This window comes from Cygnus olor, chromosome 5 (genome assembly GCF_009769625.2).
Source record: "Cygnus olor isolate bCygOlo1 chromosome 5, bCygOlo1.pri.v2, whole genome shotgun sequence".
In the NCBI taxonomy this organism is placed as follows: Eukaryota; Metazoa; Chordata; class Aves; order Anseriformes; family Anatidae; genus Cygnus; species Cygnus olor.
In genome coordinates this window covers 21,677,136-21,683,545 of record NC_049173.1, presented here as the reverse complement: position 1 = coordinate 21,683,545, position 6,410 = coordinate 21,677,136, and positions in this window count along the sequence as shown.

The following is a 6,410-nucleotide window of genomic DNA, read 5'->3' as shown; positions in this document are numbered from 1 at the left end:
CTGGCAGAAGGTTTAAGGCCAAAACGAGAGAACTTTTCCCTCAACACACTGTTAAAAAGAATTCATTGCTACATGATATGAGCACTAAATAAACAAAAAGGTTCAGGAGATAGACTATTGGAAAGTAGGTCTATTATCATGACTAAAACTCAGTGCTCTGGATGCAGTTTCTAAACCACTGCTTGAGGGAAACTGAATATAGAGTTCACTCAATACTTTCTAAGAATCTTCTGTTGAACAGTATCACAGACAGGCTGGTAAGCTGGATGGATCAGCAGTTAGACACAAAAGGGCTGCTCATATGTTCTTACACAGGCATTTCTGTAATTGACTGATGTCTTTAACTCCATTTCAGTGGGGAAAGGAGGTGAAGGATGGATTCACTAGTAAAGTAACCTTTGGTAGAACACAGTTTGAGATTGATGCCATTATAAATGTCAGTCATTAATGTTTTTTTAGACTGGGCACTCCTAGCATACAGAGCAGTTAAGTTGACAGATTCATGCTGAACTTAGTAATGTCTGCAAGGTAAAGGTGAAAGTAAAGAAGCTAAGATTACTTTAGCAAAAAAAAAAAAAAACCTGACTGCATTAGTAAGTAAATCTGTTTCTTAGTTAAAAGACACCAAAGTTCCAAATCTGGACACATTATTTATACTTTTTCTCCTAATGTTTAAAATCACACTAAACATTTTTTTTCCTTGGCTATATGTTAGGAAAAATAATTAATAGCTATTAATACATTAGTATATTAGTATTTAGCACTTAGACTGACTGGTATACCCTCCTGAGGTCTCTGCCAGTACCAAGATTCACTGTATTCACAACATAACAGAGATCTTTGCAAGGACAGTACTGCACCACAGAGGTTATAGCCTAGGAAGGAACGTAGTGTACAGAAGAGAAGGTAGTGAAGCAGCCAGATAAAATATTTTTGTGAACTTCTTATTTAAACAGGCAATTATTCCCACTGGGGCAGCTGTGCGCTATTGCTCCCAGTGAATATTCAGGAAGAAATGAATAGAGTGGACACTAATCACTCCTGTCAAGCTCTGGATAAACATCAGTAGCATCTCAGGTAAGCAATATTAAAGGCATTTGCTAAATCTATGATTATAAATCTAATTCATCAGGAGTTCATCAGTGAACACAATCTGATCACTTCCTGAAGAATACATAATTGTGTGTGTGCGTATAACTCGCATGTCACTGGAGATCCTCCACCACATCTGAAAGGAGAGTGAAAGCTTCAAAACAGAGAGAAGCTGGAGATTTTTGTTAGCATCAGGAGATGGCTCTTCATTATGGAAGCCAAAGAAAACCCAGAAAAAAGAACCCAAAGGAAATTGGCACCTTGCCTTTTAGATGGAAGGCATTCAAAAATAAACTTCAGACAATGGCTCTAACACCTCCCTAGTGATTTTTACCAGCCAAGAAACAATTTGCATTCACAGCTCAAAATTGTGCCCGCAGCTCTAAAATGTCAGTATGGAGCACTGGCTAATACTAAAGCAAAGATGACAACGGCATTTGCCTCCACAGGACTGAATTCTGCCACAATGGAAGCAGACAGTGTGGTCTGAATTCCAGCATCTTATGGACTCCTTTCCATTACAGAGTGTAAAACAATGCAAATTAAACACAAAGCTTGTAAGCAGGATCTGTTCTACCAGCTACACTGTAAAAGCTGGTTTTGGCTTCAGAATTTCATTTCAGTTGTGTGCTTAGGTAGTATTATATGGTAATGGAGGTTGGCCTACAAGTTAGGGAAAACAAACTGTAATTTCATTTAAAGCTTTCCCACACAAAGAACAATGAAAAGACAGAGGTTGTTCTCCACATTCTTACTTTTTAAAAATAATGTAGCTGGAGATCAAAAACTGTGATATCAGTTTCTTCTGTAGAATACAAGCAAATGTATCCAGATTCTGCCATACAGTTGTTAATCTCTTGAAATCTCTGATTTTTTAGTTTTTCTGTTTTACAGTTACAGTTGAAGAATTTTCTTTTTCCTATCTTGAAGTAGATTGTACTACTATAATACTATCTAAGACACTTAGGAAAAGTTCTGCATAGAATATAAAATATAAAAAGTTTTTGCAGTTTGTGGGAGGGTCAGCAAAATCAGTGACCATTATCAAATGTGTTAGTAGTTCTACAGATACAAACTTGCTGGTTTTCGGTAAAATTTGCTTAGGCATGACCACTGGTGACAAGAACAGCTCTAGTTCCCAACTTCGTACTGAAAATATGCCTTTAACCACAACTAGTTAAAAGCTTGGACAGGTCCTTCAACTTTTGGTGGAGTTCTGGTAAAGAAAGAAAAAAAAAAAAAGATAAAAATACTAGAAGTGAAATGTATCATATTTTAACCAATAACTGACCGAGGAAGTCCTGAAAACACATAAATAAATAAATAAATAAAAATCCTTGTTCCAGTTTTCATTAACTACATACTTGGGAAGGTATTTACTTACAAATATCATAAACTAAATCATGTTTGATGTTTTATGTCAGCAGTGAGATCGGAACACATTTTCAATTCATGTTCAATGAAGAAATTACTCAAGGTTAAAGAAATATTGGAAGTCTTTCTTTTCTGTATCTACAGATACAAAGTAAAGCTTTTAATGTTTTCTGTGAACATGAATTAGCATCATTCTTATGAACTATAAATGGCAGTTTAGCTCTTTGAAAGAAGTAAAGTATCAGCTGCTTCCTCAGCAGTAACAACTAATCCCCAAAAGCATCAGGGGACTGCAGAGACATTGTCACTTCAGACAGTGGACAGAAAACTAGTTGGTCCTTCTCCTTGTCAGTCATCTCATTTCAATATAAAGGAATTTATTCCCGATCATCACCCCATTTCGTAGCACAAAAATAAAAATAAACAGCATTGAAACACGTACTATTAACAGCATTTATAGCATTTGATGGCCTTTCAGATTGGGTAGTCTGTCAGGTCTCCCCACAGATACAACAATGAATTAAATTTTCATCAAAGTCCAACTTTTGGATATTTTTTCAATATCCAACAAATACATTCAACATTATTTACAGACACAGAACGTAGTTTGAGACAGTACAATGACTATGAGCAAAGTCAAGGAAATTCTCCACGCTCAATTAGATGATAGGGCAAAGAATAAGACTGTTCAAGTCAGAGGTAAAAGACAGATGAAAAAGACTGCCAGTTCACTGGTATGTGAAAAAGAACAATAGCAGTGGTACAGAAGTTTCTATATGAATGTTAGAAATCAGAAAATTTAAATGCAGAAACTGGTACATCTTCTCCCCCCAAAAAAAGAAAAAAAAAGTCACAGAAAATATTGCCTCTCTTTCACCAAGATTTGGATATGGCTATCTCCTTGGGACATTGTAATACCAGGATACAAAATACCCAAGGAAAAAAGCAGTAAGCTGTGTTGGTAATATAATATTATTGTATGTTAAAGAAAGTTTGAAGTCAAAAAAAGATTAAAGAGGTAAACCACATCAAGAAATAACATAGAATCCCTACCAACTGAGATTCCAGATCAGTATGAAACTATAGTATTGCATATACTTTACTGACTCAGATGGTGATGCTTACTTCAATACAGTTACTTGCAAGGCTAACTGTAGACTTCAACAAGCTCCATGTATATAGAATGGACATCATACTGGAATATGACACTGGTACTATATTTTGATGTACAATCAACAAATGGTTAATGGGGTGGACAATTATGGATCCCATGACAAAAACAGCCCTTGACCTGTTGCTGAGTGGTGCTCAGGACCAGGTTTAAAAACTTTACAATTAAAGAATTGTGGCATTGACTTTAACATGCTTAGAAAACAAACAAACAAACAAAAAACTCAAGAAACAACACAGTTGCATTCACCTTCAAAAATGAGAAATAGATTAAAATGAGAATATATCCTTTAAAAACAGGTCCAAGAAACAACTGAGAGACTTAAATCCTTTCAAGCAGTATGGTGTTCGTCTAAAGATGCCCTACTAGATGCACGTGGTGAATGTATACTACATATTAAGAAAACTTACGAAGAAATAGAATAATACCAATGTGGCTAGCTAGAAATATGAGACATAATTAGTAATTTCAGAAAACTGGATTTGTATTCAAAACTAATAAACAAATAAATAAATATCATTAGCTGTTATGAGTTAACTTTAAAAATACTATGATTCTACTGTTCAAAACCACCATGCTTCAGAGCTGAACTTTAGAAACATATTTCCAAAAAGCTTAATAAATTATAATAAGTATTTTTTTTGAATAGATCAGAATTAGGAAGCCTGTCAGAATCTTTAGGTTTGAGAGATGATCTGTACAAAACAAACAAAGAAGCCATCAAACTCTGAAAAAAATAAAACCATAAGTAAAGATGCTAAATGAATACTTTTTGTATGTGCCCAATATGGAAGACTTTTGGAAAATTCCCATGAAGGAATCTACTTTAACACAGAGTCCAGAGGTCTGCTTGAAATTTAAACAACTATAGGAAATATTATAGGACAAATAACAAAATGAAAAATTACCAGTCACCAGGACCAACAATGTCCTAAAAAATCTGTGAATAAAACAACACTCTTGTGTAACCTCTGTTACACTGTAGCTTAATACAGTTTGGGTACCTAAGGATGGGAAGGTGACATGTTTGAGGCCAGTTAAAAAATAAAAATAAAAAAAATCCAGTGGAGAACTGGAAAACTATGGATCAGTAAATGATGTATTGATAGGATCTGTAACAGAGAATAGAACTGATGGAAACTTGGATAACTCTGATATCCTAGGGAAACATTAGGATAGCTTTGGTAAAGGAAACTGCAGCTCACAACCTTGTTGAAGCTCTTTGAGGAAATTGATAAGCACATGGGTAAAGGAGATCTGACTTTATTTGGATTTCTTGACTCACAAAGACAAACACAGTAGCTCAGATGTTTCCATGGCAGTAAATGCAAAGTTCCTAGTTCTAGATCACATGCTAAAGGACAGATACATTCAGAGGTCCCAGGAATCCTCCCTCTCAGACGGCACATGGAATGACAAGAAAGCATATCAAATATACCCCTCAAAGAGACAGGACTTCCCAGCTCCTGCTACTTATTAAAAGAAATAATATCACATGGGTATGTTCTCTCCCTTTGCTTCCAACATCTCAAAATCTTTTATTCTTTGTCCATCCTCCAGCTGTTAGGCATAGCCGCATCTGCCTCAATCCCTCAATTAACTTAATCCTTTCTCGTCTTAACAAGCAGTTGTAGATGCAATGTATTTTTTTGAAGGAGGAAGTGGAGAGCCTTCAGAGTTCTCTGCAGTATTCAGAAAACTTTCCTACAAAATAAAAATTCACTTTGACAGACATATTTTAGAAATATAATAACTTAACTTTCCCTCCAAATTCTAGCAAAGGTTGGAGCAAAGCTGAACTCACACTGTTTGGGTATCCTGCCTGTTACAGATCAAGCTCTAGGGATAATACATGTTCCTTTAACCACCGTGTGCAAAAGCCAGCAGTCTGAAAAGCTGTTTGGCTGCTCCTTAAAGACATGCCTCTTTTACCTATTCAACTGCTGTCCATGGAGCCAAAATTCTTGGGGCTCCACTTAGAAGTTGCCTACTTCAAGGGTGCTTTGGTTTGCTCTCCACAAGGAATAGGACCAGAAAAATCCTCCATTAAAAATCTGTCTGGGAAAGAGTTAATATCTCAGTAACACACAGTTGCTAACACAAGATGATTTAAAGAAGAGTGTGGATCTGAAAAGAACACAGTTTCACAGAGAGAAGCATTCAGCTTTCATTCTAAGGGCTCTGGTGTTTTGCTTTAATAACAAAACCATTGTTCTGTTTCTCATAAAAACCAGCAAAACTATATTTGCCCAATATTGTATTCATCTAGATGAGCTCAGCTTTAAGATGCTTGAAAAAATTGTGCATTTAAGTGCAATTCTGACCATTAAAGACCAGGTAAAATCAGCTGGCAAAGATACAGCACAGGGTAAGTACAAGCAGGATGCTCTCACCATCTGTCAGGCTCTGAATGTCATATTTATTCCCCTGATGCTTTGGGGCATTGTGAGGGCACTTTTGTGCCAAAGACTTAGCAGGAATTTTATTCTGTTGCTTAGCCGGCTGGCTGATTTTCTTATTACTTCTCCCTTCAGATGGCTGTTTTTGATTTAAACCATATGTAGAAATTTTTTCATCCACCTTCAAGATATTCCTCAAAACTAACGATTCCATAGTGCAAACAAAACCTGGAATTTAGAGAATCATCAAATCATTTAAGTTGGAAAAGACCTTCAGGATCAAGTACAACCATCAACCTGACTTACCAAGTCCCATCACTAAACCATGTTCCATAGTGCCATGTCTACACATCTCTTGAATATCTCTAGTGATG